General features: G+C 30.1%; 1 pseudogene; it reads left to right on the forward strand.

The window, feature by feature from the left end:
* Positions 1-10,617: 10,617 nt before the first annotated feature.
* On the forward strand, positions 10,618-14,103 carry LOC129289205 (hydroquinone glucosyltransferase-like; annotated as a pseudogene).
* The last annotated feature ends 5,990 nt before the right edge of the window (positions 14,104-20,093 follow it).

Here is a 20,093-nt window from a genome sequence, read left to right on the forward strand (position 1 = left end):
TCAACCTCAAGAGATGATGGAATTCTATTTCGTAGTTGTCCTTTTACAACTCTTCAAAATTCTTGATATTAAAAATGACTTTATTATTTTTTAAAATGATAAACTCACTAAAAATAACGTTACTATCAAATACTTACTCAACAAACGTATCCACTTCTCGACAATTTGTTAGCACGTGTCGATGTGCTTGTAATCTCTCTTTGGGATTGAGAGTAGAATATTCAAACTCACTCACATGTTTTCCAACTAGAGCGAATATAGTAAGGGTAGAAGTACCAATAATAGGTTCATCATTGACTCGAGAAAGGTGATTGAAAACTATCTCAACTCCATATAAACATCTAGAACAAAATAATAATATTTCTATACCCACATAACCTTCTACAATTGAACCTTCTAGCCAAGCTTTACTGCGAACATATGATTTAAATTTTTTCAATAACCTATAAAACATTTATAACTTTAATATAAATGTACCATTGTATTGTGAAGATAAACATATTTTTTAGATATCCATAAAACATATTTCTCACTCACCTCTCTATGAGATTCATCCATCAATATTGCACAGGACCTCCAAGTTTGACTTCTTCAACAAGGTGCACAATTAAATGGACCATGATAGTGAAGAAAGAAGGTGGAAAAATTATTTCTACATGACATAAAGTGTTGACAACTCGAGATTGAAGCTTAGCAAGATCACTCACATTCACAAACTTTTCATACAATTTTCTAAAAATAAAACACAAATAAGTCAACATAGTTGCTACCTCTTTTAGAACAGCATTTTTCATTGCTAATATAAGAAATTGCTACATCAAAACATGAGAGTTGTGGCTTTTTAGCCCCCAATCTTCTATTGTCTCAAATCAATGCATCTAGAAATATTACTTGAATATCGATATAGAACAGTGATATTTTGTAACATCTTAAGAAAGACATATTTATTAGACTTACTAACTGTAAACTTGGCTAGATGAAATTTTTCATTATCATCAGGCAACAAATCTAGCCTAATGCCTATTTCTTTTAATCTTTTCGTGCTTGTAAATGATCTTTTGATTTGCCAGACTTGTTCAATAATGTGAAAATGATATTATCACAAATATTTTTCTCAATATGCATCACATCAAGACAATGGCAAAGCATATTACTTGATCACTAAGGTAAATAAAAAAACACTTTTCTTATGCCACTATTGAGAATCCTTACCACTTGAACTTTAAGCCCTTTTTCTGGATCTTTCATCTTTGCCCTTACTAAAGACAACATTAACACTTTCAACTTGGTTCAAAATTTCTTTCCCTGATCATACCTTAAGTGGCATTCTCAACTCTAATTTTCCATTAAATCAAGCATGAGCCAACCTAAATTTGTGTGTACCATTTAAAAAGAGTTGATGACCCATAAAACATCATTTTCAACTATGAGAAGTCAAAATGATGTGCAATCAAAGTTACAAGTTGGAAATACTAATCCTGTATGAACATTCCATCCAGACAATGTCCCAAGACAATGAAAATCATTAATTGTTGACATTAGTGCTGCACACATTCTAAACATTTCATTAGAATAAGAATCATATATTTATACTTCAATATTCCACAAATCTAAAATTTCTTGAATTAAGGGCTGCAGATACACTTTAATGTCATTTCCCAGAGCTTTTCATCTAAGAATTATCATTGGAAATATGAATGAACCCTGTTTCAGATAAATCCATGGGGAAAGATTACAAGGCATAAGAACCATTGGCTAGATACTATAAATACTACTTAAAGTTCTAAAAGAATTGAAACTATTAGTAACTAATGCCAACAACACGTTATGAGGTTCTAAAGCAAAATTTGGATAATTCATATTAAAATTTTTTATATTTCAAAACCCCTTAGATGCCTCATGAAACCATGAACATTGTTTTCATTAGCATGCCACTTCATATGCGTTACAGTTCTAGATGACATAAATTGTTGTTTCCATTGTGGATTTAATGGAGAGTATCTCAAAATTTTTGCAAGTTTTTTCACTTGTTTTTTTTTTTTTAGATATTAATTTTCATCTTAATATATTGCATGTTTTGTAGATTTATTCTTTGTCATCTTCCCCGCAATATAACATACAATCATTTGGGCAAATATTAATTTTTTTTATATTCCAATTCTAACTTAGTGAGAGTCTTTTTTGCTTTAGAAAATGAAGAGAAATTTTTTACAAATGGAAAGGCATCTACTAATAATTCTAGAATCATAGATAAAGCTTTGTTGCTTATACCACACAAGCATTTAATATGGTACAATCTAATTAAGAATGATAATGTTGAATATTTCTCACACTCATCATATAGTTGCTCTTGCCCATCTTGTACCAATTCAAAAATTCTTTGGTCTCTTCATTCATCCTCTAATTTTGATTTTGTGATGAATCTTCAATTTGAATTGAAGTTTCATTTTCTTCTTGCACTCCAAAATCATCACAAATCAATTCATGAATATGATCACAAATCTCATTGCCTTGTTCTCTAATTCCTACATTAACTAGCCACTAGAAGAAGTTACTTTAAGTTCACGTTTTTCACCATGTAAAACCCAACATGTATATCTAGGATGGACAAATTACACTTAGGGCAAGGAAATTCGGGCAAGGACATTCCATTTTCTAAAATTATACTTAGGGCAAGGACAAATTGTTTTACCCTCAACATCACTATTAATAAAAGAAAAATTTAAAAATCTTTCTAGACCGTTCATAAATTCTCTTGTGTTGTGAAGTTTAGATATTCAAGATTTATCCATTTTCTATATAAAATAAAAATATTTACTACTTATTATATTTAAGCATGAAATTTAAACATATTTTTATTATTTAAATAAATATAAAAAGTGTAACAATAAAAATCTCAACATTCATACCATAAATTTTAGCAGAGAAAATAAATTTAATTTAAAAATTAATTTAACATTTAAATTATTCTATATATAGAATAAAAATAAGTAATAAAAAATTTAAATCTACTAAAATCCTACTACATAAATTCATGTCATATTTCATCCTAAAAGATTAAATATTTGATATCAAATGCATATTAAAAAAACTAATTGTTATACATGATATTTCATATAATCAAACAATTAAATAAAAAATAAATTACCTCGAGTGCTCACTGAAATGCGAAATGCCAAATTTTTAGTAAGTTAGAGAATTTTTAAAGTGCCTAAAAATATATAATAAAAATATAAATATAAAAACATAAAAAAGGAAAAGAAAATAAAGGGAAGACGCATACCTGGAGATACAGAGCATACCAAAATGATAATTGAAATGAGGGGGTAGATTTATAGTAGTTGGAATGAGTCACGGTTTGTGTAAAAACCGTGGCTTTAATTAATTTCAAGAAAAAAATTTGTAGCAGTGATTTTTTTTTTTCACAAACATGTGGGATTAACTACGGTTCAAGAAAAACCGTGGCAACCTTCCGTCTCTATTGCAGTATTTTTTGTAGTGAAACGTTGGACTTTCAATAGCAAGTTCCTAGACACCCACTGTTGTTTGTACTTTCAACAATAGGTCCCCAGGAAGCCACTATGGAAAGTATATCCCAAATATTTTTTAATTAAGAAATTATAACTTTCAATATCGGATGTCAAGATTCTTGATGTAGAAGAAATTTAGGATTAAAAAGTTGAAAATTAGTTATTATCTGTAGTGGTTTTATTGAGACTCACCATTGTAGATAGATGATATGACATTAATTTGTTTGTTTAACCGATGTCGTATGTGTTTTAAAATGACCCTCCAACCTCTTCATAGTCTTTCTTTCATATAGCTCACTATCTCTAAGAGCTTATAAACTCCTCCATGCCATTGTCTATGCCGTCGTCCTTGTCTTGTCTCTTTCCCCACACTTTCTCTTCTCTGTTTCGCATCCTCCCCCGCGTCATCATCACCCTTCTTCTCCTCTCAAAGTTGAGGTAACTTCAATTTCTCTCCTAGTTTTTGTTTAAATGTGATTTTTGTTTACTTATGTTTGAATTTTTTTTATTTGGGTTCAACAAATTTTCTGCTCCTCTCAAACTCCAGCTTTAGTGGTGGTTGTTGGAGTTACTTTCTACGCGTTGATTAAATTAGATAAATTTAATTTTTTTATGAATTAGTTGATTAAATTTACTAGAATTATGGTTGCCCATATGAGTTGAAGTTTAATTTCAGTTTTGTATGTTAGAACTTTAAATTGAACTGATTTGAATGATAAATAGATAAATTTTCTGAGTTTAAAATTTTACGGAGATCAAATTTATAGGGAAAATTTTGCCAAAATTTTGACTTAGGAGCTAGGAGAGTGATTTAGTTGTTTTGAGCTTTGAGTTTGATTAAATGAAAACTTTGTGAATTAGGAATGGATTGTTATGGATTTGCCTTTGATTTGAATTATCACTTAGGAGACTTTACCAAAATTTTATGAATTGCTTTGAGTTTGATTGTTGTGGATGGCTTGTATGGACTGTTGATGGCATGAATTGTTGTTGTTGCTAAAATTTTGAATTGAGATTTTTTTTTTTTGGTTGGCCTCAATTTTAAGGGGGCTCTGTCAAAATTTGTACATACTTATTAAAATATTTTCTTGCAATTGTTGAGACCTTATTTTCATGGTAAATTGAGTTGGAGAAGCCTTAATTTTAGGAAAGATTCTACCAAAAGAAATTTAAATTTATTCTCTCCCCTTCTAGTGATTCAAATTTTAGGGCGTTAATAGTGTTTCAATATAATTTTATAGTGATAATCCAAAAAAATCTATTCTTCTTTGTATAGTGAAATATGGACTGTAGTTAGATAAATACTAGACGAACGAGTGAGGAGTATGATAATGGAGTAAATGAATTTTTGAAATTTGCTAAAAACAATAATGTGGACGATAGTGGGAGCTTCTATTGTCTTTATGTGAATTGCTTAAATGAGAGGAGACTAGGTTAGCAAAAATACGAGAGCACTTAATTTTTGATGGATTTTGCAAGAATTATATGGTGTGGATATGGCTTGGTGAACAATTGGCATAAACAATTGCATCTCAATATGTGGATAATATTGATGAAGTAGATATGAATAAAGATTAGTTAAATAACATGATCTGCGATGTTAGGGAAAGGGCCTTTGAGAGAGAACATGTGTATGATAACTTGTACAAAGACGTGGAGAAAAATTGGTTAAAATTGGTTAGATATGGATGAAGATCGGTTGCAACTATTTCACACTGTTCTGTTATCTAGGTGGTTGAAATCGGTTATATTGAAGTTGAAGGAAGAAGTGGGTAGAATGACAAGAGTTTTATAGAGTTGCTAGAGTTTTTGAAAACAATATTTCCAAAAGCTAATGAACTACCAAGTCAATACTATGATGCCAATAAGGTCTTACATCTAATGGGTATGATACACACATGGTCTAAAGACTACGTGTTATATAGAAAAGAGCTTGAAAGGAGAAGAAGTGTCTAAAATGTGAGGCAATATGATACAAAGAGAAGGGAACTCTTGCAAAGGTCTTCTGATATCTTTTGTTTATATTAATATTCAAGTGCTTATTTGCAAATACTAATGATGCAAAGAACTTTAGGTGGCATACAGATGAGAGGAAATTTGATGAAAAACTTTGACATCTAGCCAATTCTTCTTAATGAAAGAAAATTAATTAATTATTTCCTAAATCGTGCAATAAGCCAAGCAACCACAGGCTTGGACTTTCTACTAATGCAATGAATCTTTACAATGGCCTTAACAGTATACATAGCTCATGGTCTATTCTTTTGGTGATTTATAACCTATCACCTTGATTGTACATGAAATAGAAGTACATGATGCTGCCTGTGCTGATTTTGAGACCAAAACATCATGGAAATGACATTGATATTTATCTAAGACTTTTGATTAAAGACTTGAAAGAGTTGTGGAAGGTAGTTGTGAATGTGTTTGATGCAAATCAAAAGAAAAATTTTTAGTTATATGCTATAATTTTTGGTACTATAAATGATTTTTCTGCATATAAGAGAATTGGTCAGGGTATAATGTCAAGGTTAACAAAGCATGTCCAATATGTGTAAAGTTAGCTCACCGCAACACAAGTTGAGCTATTTATAATGGAAGTATTTTTTCCTTGAATATAAATAACTTATCAAATTTGGTAAACTAACATGATTATATTATCGTAGAAGGTACCTCCATCATTTATACATCACATTGAGCAAAGGTAATAATTTTAAATCCCTTTACTTACATAACATGATAGAGAAAGGGAATACCCTAGAGATAAGATCCTTGTACCTCTAGGAGAGAATATGTGAGGTTAAGAAGGATATTTTTATGGCTCTATATGTGCATTGGTAAAGATCAATTTGGAATTAATAGTTTTTGTCAATGTAGATTTACTCTAACTCATACCCTATTTTACAATGATTATTGGCAGCTGTTTGTTCTTTTATTGAAAAGTAACACTATCCTCTTTTTAAGTTCTCTCTATTACAAACTTGTGAAAGAATTGAAGAATATGATAGACACATAAGTATACTAGTACAAAACCATTTAATTTAATTTTTTGTAGATGTATTAGTTACTAATTTTGTGATCTTGATCACAGGACATATCAAAATATGGTCTTGAAAAAGCATGGGTATGAGTTCAAAGATCCATGTGGATTGAGCCAAAGATAAGTAAACTAATACTTTAAAAACTTATTTAATTATTGGGATTTCTTATTAATTTCTTATACATTCTTATGCAGAGCCATAGACAACCAATGAGGACTAGTTTGTGCGGCTTATATGTGATGAGATACATGCTCAACATCATCACATTGGATATGATTAAATTTACTAATAAGATAAATATATTTTTGAAAAGCTTATTTTATTGCTATTTGAGTTAGCTAATGGTCATTTTATATTTAAGATATTTGACATTGTGGATTCATTTTCTAAGGAAGAGGTTGATGACATCCACACACATTGGACACAATATGTTATGGATGATATATAAGGTTTAGGTAGTTTTAGGAAATTGTATAGACATTTGATAGTTTTATATAATTTTTACTGAATTTAGATTGAATTTTGGTTTCTATATGTGTATTTGAATTATTCTGGTTGGCTGGATTTGATTTTTGTGTTATAAGATGGGAAAATGTATAGGAATAAATGTAATATTAAAGAAAAATATTTTTTTTTATATTATGACCATAACTGCTCTATAAATCATCCATTTCTACAGCAGTTGTTACTATAATTGTTGTAAAGAGTTCTCATTTTAACATCGATTTTGCTAATAATCAATGTTGAAAGGGGTACTTTTTACGATAGCTGTATCTCTCAATCACGACAGAAAGTTTTATATATTTTTAATTATTTACATGCAGTGCTATCTTTTAGCATCAGTTTCAAAATTGTTGTAGAAAGTTATTTACTACAATAGTTGGAAAATTGCTATAGAAAGTCATTGACTTTTATCATCTCCTGTAATAACACAGGGTTTCTTAACCCCGCTATAAAAATTATTTATTAACTGCTATTAAGGGCTAATCCTCTAATAGTGCAAGCTTTAAACTTTTAGATTGTTAATTGATGACGATCAAATATAATCCCCCCCCCACTTTATTCATTATGTTGATATAGATTATCGAGGACGTCACCTGCATACAAAACATGTGCCTCATTAACCATCACTGCCTTTGTCAAAGTGCCTCTATTGTTATATCTAGAGCCTGAATTTGTAAAAATAAGAACATGTAACGTCATATAGTTGTAAATATAAATTTATTATGACATTGGTGATGAGAGAGAAAGAAAAGCCAATAAATTAAAGTGGCACTTCAAAAATAAAATCATTAAAAATATTTTATATAAGATTTTGTTTGATTGAACTAGTATATTTATTAGATAAACAATGAATGGTATTGTTCACCTGGTCCATGCAACAATTTCTCAAACAAGTAATGATCACATTGTTTTCCATTATCATGGCATGTAATAATTGAGCAAGATTTATATACTTAACCTTATATATGCTTAATATAATTTTATACAATCAAATTAAGATATGTGAATTTTAATATGTTAATAATACTAATAATAAGAATTTGTTATAGATTAAATAATCTATAAAACATGCTTTGATCTAATTAAAAACAACTACTTTAATTTAGTATATAAAACTAAATATATAAGTTTTTTCCATAATAATTTCTTATTGGCTTTGTTTTATGATTTTCTTATTGGCTTTCTCTTGCCGCATTTCTTCCTAGTTTATTAAAAACGAAAACTTCTCATTTTTTCTAGAAAGTTTACTTAGGCTCGCTCTTGTTTTGTGTCTTAACTCGTTTTCTTTTTTGCCTATATTGTAAGGTGTTTCTAAAATGTATAGAAAATCGCATTATTTACTAAATTAAATAATATAGAGGGTTTAGTTATTTTACTTAGGCTTATTTATAAATCTTAAATAAACGGCTCAATTAATTTATGAAACTTGGTGTAATGTTGGTGATTTAATCATCAATTACAAATTTCTAAACAAATTAAAATAATATTGTAAGCATAATCTTTATGTTATATTATGCATTATTTTAAAATAGATTGAGTTTAATTGAATAAATCATAATAAATTGAAATATTTCAATTTGAATATATTGGAAGAGATTCCAATTTACAAAACATATATGCTGTCAATGATTTCATTTACGCTCCTAGGGATATTTTTCATTATTTTTGCCTTCGTGAGTGTAAGCTTGTCATCATTGTATATTTATAGTGAGTTTCTCTCTCTCTCAGCAGTCTCTCTTCACCAAAACACGGATCTGAAATTTCCATATACTACAATATGCTTCAAGGTAATAATTATTCTAATTTATTCTAGCATTATTTTACTTCAGGATTTAGTTATCTAGCTAGTTATGAACGAGTTTCACAACTCCTCGATATTCTTTTTCGACAAAACGCAGGAGAAAAAGTGATTTCTGTTACTGTTATTAATGGTTAAGAAGCTAAGTTACACAACCCCTTTTTTTTTTCCCAACATAATTGCATTTAATTTAAAGACATGGTAAGTGGTAACAGCCCAATGTGAAGAACAAAACAGAGAAAAAGAGGGTAAGTAAATGAAAAAAATAAAAGACATAAACTTAAATTATGTCATGGGAGTTTCATTTGTTAATAACTTCAGCTTAAATAATGTCATCCACAGTTTTCTTAGTTTAATTTATTTTTTTATCTTTCACTAAAAATAAAATATATTCCTATTTATTTTCCCAAGGCAAAAAAATTAATCATTTATGATAGTATATTATCAAATACGTTTTCAAGTTTTTAAAAAAAGGATCGCATTCGTTATAATATACATTATTATTAGTGTGTGCATAGCATTTTTGAGTTGGGAGCATTGTTTTAATGACTGGATGGGACTGTTAACGGAGTCATTAATAACTCAATTTGAACCAAAAAAAATATATTTTCATGGTGGAGTTGGGTTGACTAGCGTTGAACCAAAAATTAGAACATGTTTTTAAGAACTGGATGAGCCTAAATATAATATAAGAAAAGGCTAAAATGAAAAAGAAAAACAGAAAATTTTAAAAATTAAACAATACTAAAAGCCAACTTTATTTTTACACTCTTCAGTTATATATAATATGATTTAGCCAACTTTATTTTTACACTCTTCAGTTATATATAATATGATTTGGAAATATTTTTTAGGAAGATATTTACAGCTATAGGTGCAAATTTATATATTTTTAAATCTATCATATTTAATTTAATTAAGATCTACTGATATTTAATAAATTCTAAAATTATAATTTATAATATTATTGATTTATTGTCATACACTATTATTTTATTAATAACTAGATATATTGTGGATTTATTTATCATATATATATATATATATATATTATTTAATTAATATTTTTCACTTAAATATTATGTCATTAATTTGATAGTTAGATCATAAAAACAAAAATTTACTAACCTTTTTGATTTAATATTCAGTTTAGCTTTTTGAATATTAATTATGAGGCATCTCTACTTTTAGTATGTGATGGTGTGACATATGTGCATAGTTCAAAAAAAAGAAAGAAAGAGAAAGCTTTGGGAATCTAATTATGTATATGTATGTGTGAATGTATTTGTATGTATGAATGAAAGAAAAGTCTCGAGCGATAATTGTATTATCTAATTTATATTTTTAAAGAAATCTATGTATATGTGTGTATATGTGTGTGTGTTTCGAATAAAGAAATAGCGATATAATTTTAGTAAAATTAAAAAAAAAATATATATATATATATATATATATAATCATTATTCGTGATTGAATCAATCCAAACTTCCCTCTTCCCTTAAAATTCCAAAAGAAAACAAATGATCAGTTATGACACAATAAAAGTTTCAATTAATTAAGTGGTTTTTCTGTTTTATATTTGGAGTTTCACTAATAGGTTTAAATATGTGAAAAACAGTTACATCTTGACAAAAGCATAGATAAATAAGAAGCCCATATATTCCTCCTCCCACATAATCCTTGCAATTAAGCAAATTAAAGCTTAGTGATTACTTAGTCTTCCCTAATTTTTATGGAGACCAGTATGAAAACTCACATAGCTCTAGTTTCAGTTCCTATATACAGCCACTTACTCTCCGTGATCCAATTCTCCAAACGTCTCCTTTATCTTCACCCACACTTTCGCTGCACTTTCATCATCCCAACACTCGAATCCTCTGGAAATGCCCAAAAAGCCCTTCTCGAAGCCCTTCGTAATTATTCTTTGACTAATTCAAGCGTTCAATACGTTTTTCTTCCTCCTCCCAACATGAGCGACGTCGTTTCGAAGGAGACGACTAACCCTGCGACTCTAGTGCAGATTAGCATGTATCGTTCTCTACCTTGCATTTATGAAGAGCTGAGTAAGTCGTTCGTGAGTGAAACGTCGCCCGTTTGTGCTGTGATTGTGGATGCTTTGTTAGATCAGGTTATCGAATTTATGAAGGATCAAAACGTCTTGTCGTTTGTGTATTTCCCTTCAACGGCCATGATGCTTTCACTCTGCTTGTATTCTTCAGAGCTAGATAAGGCAGTTTCTTGTGAGTTCAAAGATCTAACAGAACCCATAAAGATTCCAGGTCAGTGTTTCTCACATCAGATTAATGTGAATTGCCAAAAAAAAAAAGAAAAAGAAAATAGTAATCCGCTATGCATAATTAGAAGATAAATTTTGGACTATGTGATGTTTCCATAGGTAAGATAATTTACAAACTCTTAAGAATGATTAATTAATATTTTTTTAAGAAATTTCTCTAATTAAAGAGGAAAAAGGCTTGACTCACTTTAGAGTAAAATTAAGAAAATGATAAACATTACTTGAGGGCAAAATTGGATTGATGGAAAATTTTAAGACATAATTAGTTAAAATCATATTATTGTCATGTGTAAGATAATTTTGTCTTAAAATAAAAAATGGAGGAAGTATGTTATAACTGTAAATGACATTATTTTTTCGGTTTTTCTCCAAAAAAATGACATTAATTTTGCCGTTAAACACACTTATTTAGTACACATTTTCCTTTAAAAATTCCCAGTTATTAAAATACGTACACTTTACAGTTTAAAGTTTAAACACGCCTTTTTGCCAATAGACTAAAACTTCTCGTCCGTAATCTTTAAATAATTTTTAAACATTTAATAAAAAATTATTAATATCTCGGCCAAAAAAATAAATATTAATATTGATTAAAATACAGGTTGCATCCCCGTCCATGGTAGTGATCTTCCTGACTCGCTTCATGATCGAAGCGACAAGATGTACCAGATTTTTCTTCAAGCTGGACAGCGATTCCACCTAGGCAGACGGTATTTTAGTCAACACCTTCGGGGAAATGGAACCTGGGCCATTACAGGCCTTGCGAGAAAGGCCAGGCCCAATGGTATACCCAATTGGGCCCATTACTCAAAATGCTGAATCATCCACCCATGAATGTTTGAAATGGCTAGACAAGAAGGCCCCTAACTCAGTGGTTTATGTATGCTTTGGAAGTGGTGGGACCCTTTCCCATGAGCAATTGGATGAGCTGGCAATGGGACTGGAACTGAGTGGTCAGAATTTCTTATGGGTTTATAAGCCTCCAAGTAGGTTTGGCACCGTTGCCGATGTTAGTGCTGAGAATGAAGACCCTTTGCATTTTCTGCCACGTGGCTTCTTGGAGAGGACACGAGGGCAAGGCTTGGTGGTTCCTTTTTGGGCACCTCAGGTACATCAATTATGACCGTTTCTTTTAGGGATGAAAGATGATACCTTTCCAATTTAATTAAATGGATTACTTTAGCAGAAGAATAGAATAATTATAATAGGAAAAACTAATCTGCCAATTCTTATAATTTTCTTACTTTTAAATTAAGTCTGTATAATTCATTTGAAAGAAAAAATAACTTTAGGTACTTGTATTTTTTTTATTTTTGTTCTCTATATTTTTATTTTTTATTATTTTATGTTCCTTCATGAATAAAGTATAAAAATTTTAGAATGATCTAAAATAATAAAAAATAAAAGTACATAGATAAAAAATATTAAAAAAAAGTATAGAAATTAATAGGAAAACGCAAGTAAAGTACAAGAAATTATAATTTGATCAATTAAATATGTTAATACTTGACGGCTAAAATTAATAAGGAATTGTTAAATTTCCTAAACAAAAATACTTTTGGAGTTTATAACCAAAATAAAAAAATAAATTTTTCTTAAAAAAAAAGAAATTTTGCTTTTATGTAACGTTTACATTCTTATTAATTTTTTTATAAAAATTCTATATGTGTAAAAAAATATTTAAAAGACAACTTAATTATATAAATTTTCAGTTATAAAATTATGGAATTAATTCTGAAGTTATACGCTCATTTAACAAAAAACATATAAGTTAATTTTCTTTGTAAAGAAAAAAATTAAAGGATTTTAATTTTATGAGTTAAAAAATTTATTTGATCAAATTATAAGGACTCAATTAAGACATAAAAACTGCAAATACCTAATTTAAAATTGAGAAAAATGATAAGAATTTGCATACACACATACATATATATTTCCATCATAATATATAGACAAACATCAGGAAATTATAAGACCTAAAGTGCAAGTGAAAAAATAAACAATACAAAAAGACTCCAATTACATGCCAAGATTTCAATAACTGCTTATCTTTTCCTTCATTTGGATGAGGAGAAAAATAGGAAAGAAAAATAATTAAGCAAAAAAACACCTAAAATAATTTAAAAATTCATATTTTTCTAATAAAAAAGTTCTAGAGCAATGAAAAATAAAAGAAAAACAAATAATAAACAAATTACTTGTTTATAGATATAGTTTCCTTATAAGTTGATTATTTTTATTGACTAGCTTATAACTTGATACTTGATAGAAATAACTTGACTTTGTGGGCTGAGATAAGAGATGTAGATCGTAGTACAAAAATTTTACCCTTGAATGAGGAGAAAAATAAGGAGGAAGAAAAATTAAGAGGAAAAGCTTTTAAAAATAGTAAAAAAGTTATTATTTTTGAAAATTTCTGCTTATAATTTTCTTCCCTCCATATTTTCTTCCTACTTTTCTCACTATCCAAACCAAACCCTAAACTCTCAGGTTATAATTAAAAAGAAATAATTAGACTTTTATTAACATATTAACACTTTGTACTCCTTTCAGATTCAAGTGCTTAGCCACGTGGCAACAGGTGGTTATGTTTGCCACTGTGGTTGGAATTCAATTGTGGAGAGTGTAGTTAATGGGGTGCCACTTATAGCATGGCCACTGTTTGCTGAGCAGAAACTAAATGCTGCTTTGGTAAGTGATGATCTCAAGGTGGCTTTGAGACCAAAATGTAACGATCAAGCCATCGTGGGAAGGCAGGAAATTGCTAAGGTTGTGAAGAGCTTAATGCAAAGTGAAGAAGGTGAAGCAATTCACCATAGAATGAATGCTCTCAAAATTGCTGCTTCTCAAGCACTTCAAGAACAATATGGGTCATCCACAGGGACTTTATCTAAGTTTGCTGTCAAATGCAAAAGTTTCACGAAGAATGAATAGAATAGTTTCTTCAACGTTTATGTTAATTTATGTAACTTATATTAAGCAAAAGAAAATTTGGGACCCACTTGTCTATCAACGTGGGTTTTGCCTCTTCTTTTACTCTATTGTCTCCTCTAATTATAAAATATTATCAAAATTTATATATTAATAATTGTATCAACGCTGCTTTCTATTATTTTGGCCAACCAAGTATTGCTTCCATTTTACATCAAGGAAATTGGTTCTCTTACAAGGCTACGCCTCTTTGTTTCAGCCTGGATTGAATATCAATCGTTTTTCTAAGATTTCTTTTACATCTTTTCATGTGTGTGTTCGTTTGATTGGGTCACCCTTACCCATTGAGTTACATACCAAATCTACTGCAGCTCTTATTGGCAAATTTCAGTGTTCTAATTGCCACAGTTTCAGTTCCAACAGAGTGACATTCGTTTCAAACTTTCATTTTCTGATTATCTTAACTTCTCTAATGGCCTTTCGTTTAAGATTCCTAATGGTGTGGTGATGAGATAGATATTTCCATTGAACTAGAACAGGTCGGACGGTTTTGTTCTAATTGTTATGGCTTTGTCCTGCCCAATCTCCTTCCTATCACGTGGCAGCTTGCATGTTGAAGATGTGTTGGAGTCGCTAACTCATGCCATGTCTAAAAACAGTGCTGCGAATAAAAGAAAAACTTGGGAAATACAAGATGGGTTTGAATTTAAGAGACCATACGACCTATAAAGCTGCCAAATTTGAGGATCATCATTACTCTAAAGAAACACTTAAATATCTTCAGGATAAGATTTAAGGCAATGCTAAGTCAGTGGTCATCAACTTTAATGTACTCAACTATTTCAAGTATTTCTCACGTGATGTAAAGGATATTCTTTTGATGATCCATATTGTCACATCAAAGCGAAAATTTATGGCTGACATTTTGTAAGTTGTTTCTCCATATCAGTCTGTCAAGACAATTAAATTCACCAAGCTTAATAATGGCCCTGAAATTTCCTTTAACAGATGATTTGGAAACCACGGTTACTGGGATATTCTCACTAAATTTTGTTGGAGTTTTCCTTGCTTGTTGAGGCTCTGGCCCGTAAAAGACGCAAACATTGGTTAATTTTTTGTTGTATGTTTCCTAGAGTAGCAACTGCGATATCTGTCCTGCCGTCTTATGATTCAGTATTTGCAGACGTTGGGTTCATTGTTTATTCAGATACTTCTCATTTTCCCAGGAATACGAGAGAGCCATTAATTACTCATGATTTCTAGCACGAAGGATACATGTGCATCATGCGTATTGTAGGATCAAACTTTTTATGATTTCATGCATGTCACTAATCTTGATGGAGGTCACCGTAACTCAACACGCATTGTTCAGGATGGTTTTGCTTCTTATTTGTGTTGACACCATGATGGAGGCTCCTCAACCTTTGTATTGCCAAACAACTCTTCCTTTGCTGATCTCGGTTTTGTTGCAGCTTGAAATGATTGAGTTGAGGTTTCGTACAGTTCTGCTCCCAGCAAGAGGAAACTTGCTCTGTTTTGCAACAGTGAAACAGAGCAGGCACTGCTTTCTGGGTTTGATGAGGTTTTTTTCCAAAAAAGCCTCGTTTAGCTGGATGATAAGAGGGAACTTCATGGATTGTAGCATCATGGAAGTTCAACGCCAAGCACTGCAGTATTTTGAATTTTGTCTTTTAATTTCTCGTGTCTTGCTCCTGTGTTTCTTTTTTGTTATTTAGTTTGTTCAGTAATAATCAGTGTTGTATTTAATATCTCAATTCGTATATAATCAAATAAAATAGAATAAAGAAACGTGTGTATTTGAAGAATCTATGATCGCTTAGAGATATCTCGATTATCTTGACTGTAAACAGACACACAATTCATTAAATTTTAGAGTCTTCACAAAGTACAGAGATAATTGAGTAGATAAAGTTATCGTGTATTTAATGGTTATCGATTGATCAACTTATAAAGATCAGATTAGTAATTCCTTTATTAAAATAATTAATTAATTATATTTTATTATCTCTAACTCAATCAATTAATATTTAAGGAATAATTGACGGCTATTGGGTTGACGGCTATTGGGTTGTAGGTTGGCCTCTACCCATTAGGCTCACTTGTGTGGTTTACCTATCACGGTCCACACAAGATTATAAAGACTAATCTGTTTGGGCTTATTAATTAATATTAATCCATAACTAAATATTCCAATAATAATCACTACCAAAAAATATTTTGTGATGGACAGTCTTTCGTTGATATTTTGTTGGTCACAATTTTTTATAATGAAATTTCAAAATCTGTTGCAATTTGGGACAAAAAGTTTGAGACGGAATATTTGTCCCTAATCTGGGATGAATATTGGTGTCACAAAAGCGTCCCAAATTTGTGATGGATTGTTTACATAAATCTATCTCAAAAGTTTGTGGAGAATTGTCCATCACAAATATTGCTAATATTTGTGAAGGAAATATCAAGCGCATTTCAAATTTTGTGAAGAGCTATGTTGTCACAAATTTGTTGCAAAAAATTAATTATTTATTTAATTTTAATTGTTATTTTCTCCATTATTACTTCATAACCTCAACCTACAATAATAATTTTATATATATAAATCAGTAAAATTATAATAAATTTAACTTAGAACAAAATATCTCATGTAGTACTTAAAATATGATACAATCATGTTCAAATATCAAACCATAGTGAAATCATTCAAAAGCATTTAAAGTAGCTAAAGAACATTATAATCACTAAACAGAATCAAATAGAAGCATGAGTTAGCTTTATCATCTTCATCTTCACTCTCCACAAGTAGCATATGCCTAAATTTAACATTCTTTTGGCAATTTAGAGTTCTTGTTGTTGCTCATTTATTATTGACTCAAGCTTTTTGTTCATCTTTGTCAAAGCATCCACATGCTTTTGCAACTCATTCTCAAATTCTAGATGAAGTCTTCCATGGCAAAAGGCATCCTCTATAGAATAAGAGCCATGACATGAAGGAGTCTCATATTCAATGCAAAAAATGCATCCCTTCCTATTAACATCACCAATAGCTTTCAACCACAATTTTATATTATCAACATAGTCCTTTTCTTCTACTTCTTCAAGAGGTGGATTCATTTTCGAGAATTCTTCCTGATTAGAGGATCTATTAAACCACTTTAAAGTTATGTAGTGTTCCTATAAAAAGATAGATAATTAAATTATAATTTAACTCAATTTTATAACTCAACAAATTGGGTGATAAGCGTTCATTTAACTTAATAAATTGACAATTTGACTATAAAAAAAATTAAAGTGGAAAGGTTTAATATTTCATGAAAATATAATAAGAGATGCAATTTTATATCAATTTTATTCAAGTCTAACTCATAATTTTATCAAGCACAAAAATTTTTCAATGATAAAATGACTCCCACAATAGGTAGTCAAGCCTTTGACCATTAGTATAATCTCAATGAAAAATTAAAAAAAAAAAGAAATATATGTATACTTACATATACATTAGTTGACCTTTGGTCAAATTGTCTAGTTTTTTCATTTTGATGTGTGTGCTTAAATAGCTGAGTCATTGTTTGCTTCCTCTTAAGCTCTATAGTCTACAATTATTTACAAAAATGAAAAATATTTATTCAATATGAGAAAACTTACCATCTTTTTTATATACTTAGATACAGAATGTTGCTACATCTATTCTTCATTCCTCCTTTGAAAGAGGCTTGATTCACCTTAATTAGTCTTTTGTTTCTTGTCATGACATTTTAGCTTATTCCATTGTGCTTCTAATTCTATCCACTATTTGTGGAATCCAATTTGAATCTAATACCTGAACTCTTAACTCTAGTCATATATTTTCTCAAAATATCAGCACACTTTTTCTTCCAATTAACCTTAATTCTTGCATCATTTTGTGGTAACCATTTAAAAGTTTTTGTATATAACATGAAATGGTTCATAAATTAAAGAAATAAGAAAAAAAAAAAGAACTCAAACAAGTTAATTCAAAATGTTCAAATAGAAATACCATCTATTTGTTGTCCCAAATTCTGTCACAATAAATTGGGACACAATGCATACAAAAATTGCATCCCAAAATTTATTTGGGACAAAATTTGGTGTTTCAAAATCCAGGTCAAATATTTGGGACAAAATTTGGAATGGATTTGAGACTCATTTGTAACTCTTTATATTCCCTAACAAAATTCTGTCCCAAATCTCTTGTTTTCTTGCAGTGAGTTTGTCTGCTTTGCGTTTCTCATGTCCTTCTTACTAAGGTGCATGCAGAAAATATTTTAAAAACTCCAAAGCTGTTACGGCTTTGGACTATCAAATCCTACGAGGTATTTTATCATATGTTAGTTTCCTTTTTTCTTTGGAGATCAGCGTTCTTTGCCCGTAGAGTTTTTAAAAAATTAGTTTTTGGCCTTTCTTTGAAAAGTTTACTTGTCTCGATATAGTGAGCTTATTCATCTCTTCTCTACATGTCTTGAATTATTACAAAGTGGGTCATGTGTGGTTTTTGGTTTGTTCTCATTTTCAAGTTTGTTGTTGTCCTTCGTTCGGGTATTTTTGTAATTGTCACTGCCTTTGTTAGCTGGATTGCTCACTTGGGCTTTTAGGTTTTGTTCTGAAGGCCCTTTCCTTTATAATCATTTGATATTCAATACTTATTGACTTTAGTTCCAAAAAAAAAAAAGTGTTGCTTTCATTTTCTTTGGTAAAAAGCAATTTAGCAAAAATGTGTAATTTGGTAAATTATCACTGGAAACAAGAGGGTATCATTAACTTACATAATGTGTGTAATGGGTAAATTATTACCAAGAAAGTTGATTCCTTGTCACCAGCCAAAATTATCTGCTTATGTAATCATACAAGAAGGACATTAGCACAAAGTAGGAATAGATAATGCGACAGTGGATCTCCTTGTCTACTTCTCTTAGGAAACTAGGTTCAGATGGAGAGCCATTATTGATCAAAATCTGATAAGAGACAGTGGATATACATTGCATGATTAACTGGATAAACGAAGTGGGAAAACGCATGAATTACATTACTTTGCAAAGAAATTCCCATGAAACCATATCATAAGCTTTTGCAATATCGCCCTTAAAAGCATACCAGCCAGATTTTGCCATGCAAAAAGGTATGGAGTTTACGCATACATTCAGATGCTAACGGAACATTGTCATTAATCAAACGACCCTTCAAGAAAGCACGTTGATTTGGTGAAATAATTCTTTAAGCGCAGCTTTTAACCTATTTCAGTGGACTTTGGAGATAATTTTATAAATAATATTGCAAAGACTGAGCTGATAGGATGAAAATCTTTAAAAGAGTTGGTGTTCTCACATTTAGGAATCAAGGCAATAAGGTACAATTTAGTTCCTTTAAAAGAAATCTATTGGGAAAAAAAGTGAGACACCTGATTAATAATACTAAACGACCATCCTAAAATGTTGGAAAAACCGGGCATTAAAACCGTCCGGACAAGGGGAACTATCAGCCTTGAAAAACTGCTCTTTCAATTTCATATGTGGAAACAGGTTTGCCTAATAAAAATGGATTTAAAATAAGACATTACTTTCTGCTGAACAGTCATTATGGGGAAGAAATCCAGGAGCGATCCTCCCCTTTAATTTTAATTAAATGCCTATTAATTCGACAACTATTCACCATAGTATTAAAAAAACTTTGTATTCCTATCTCCAAGCAAAGTCCAATTTAATCGAGATTTTTGTGCCCAAAGAGATTCTTCACCACAATCATACCAAAATTGAAGTTCATTTTTCAAATCAAAAAGGTTGGTAGAATCAAGAGACTGGTTAAAATCACCATGAAGGCATTTTCAAGGAAAGTAATTCGTTAAGAAATTTTGCCAACTAAAAATTTATTCCAATGAATCAGAGAGGATCGTAGGCATTTTCGAAACGAAAGATTTTCTTGAACTGAAGATCATTATCAGTACTAAACAAAAGTGGTGCATG

The sequence above is a fragment of the Prosopis cineraria genome, unplaced genomic scaffold, assembly GCF_029017545.1.
Source record: "Prosopis cineraria cultivar Desert tree isolate PC_DT_omini unplaced genomic scaffold, ASM2901754v1 PC12, whole genome shotgun sequence".
Classification (NCBI taxonomy): domain Eukaryota; kingdom Viridiplantae; phylum Streptophyta; class Magnoliopsida; order Fabales; family Fabaceae; genus Prosopis; species Prosopis cineraria.